The following is a 1,012-nucleotide window of genomic DNA, read 5'->3' as shown; positions in this document are numbered from 1 at the left end:
CGCTAGCTCGTTCGAGCGTTCACACGCCCCGACCCGTGAAAATCGTATTAATTGCAAACGGAGGTGAGGTGATATCGCGCATAATTGCCAGACTAGGATTCCTTCGATAGGATCAGGGAAGTAATTCGGAACGTTCTCTCTCTCTCTCTGTCTCTCTTATTATATATATATATATATATTTCTTCCCCTCTCTTTCATCTTTCCACTTTTCCTTCACCACTTTCACCTTTCCTTCTCTCTCTCTCCGTCTCTCTTCCTCCCTCGGTATGTATCGCTCGGTCCGCATACTTTCGCAAAACTTTGTTTGCCGTTCTTGAAAACTTTGATTCGATTTCACTCCGACAAAACTCTCTCTCGCTCTCTCGTTCACACGAAAGATACATCGCTACCCTGTTGCAGCCGGTCATTCAGTGAAACCTGGTTCCTGGTATTTGTAGGGGAATTAGTAGCGCGATTGCTCGGTGTGGAAGAGAGAGAGAGAGAGAAGAATTTCTTTCCTTCCTCCTGTATTCGCGGCGCGAGAAACGCGAGGTGGAATCTTTTATGCGAGAAAAAAAAGGAAGAAAACCGAGTCGTCACCCGATTCGTCGGCGGTGCGGAAGAAGAGGGAGGGAAGGCTGCTTTCGAAAATTTCGTTCGTTAAAACGGAAAATCGATAGCGGACCACCCCCGTCCGGTATACGTATATCGGACGCCCACGCGGTTGTTACCTCGTGCCGTACGCCCGCGCGCGTATCTCTGCGATCTCACATCTACCTGGACACCCACGTAATCGGCAGCCAAGTGGAAATCCTGGTAGCTGGCTGCTCGACGATGGAACAAGGCGAAGAAGGGGATGCTCTACCGTACGTACGATCGGTCGCGAAATAACGAAAAAATAGAAACCACCCCGAGGGGCGAGAAAAGAAAGAAAGAAAGAAAGAAAGGAAAGAAAGGAAGAAGAGAAGGTGGAAGAAGAGGAAGAAGAAAGGAAAAGAGCAAGAAAAAAAATAAGCAGCTTTGCGAGGAAAAA

The sequence above is a fragment of the Apis dorsata genome, unplaced genomic scaffold, assembly GCF_000469605.1.
Source record: "Apis dorsata unplaced genomic scaffold, Apis dorsata 1.3 scaffold_884, whole genome shotgun sequence".
In the NCBI taxonomy this organism is placed as follows: domain Eukaryota; kingdom Metazoa; phylum Arthropoda; class Insecta; order Hymenoptera; family Apidae; genus Apis; species Apis dorsata.
This window is presented reverse-complemented; position numbering follows the sequence as displayed.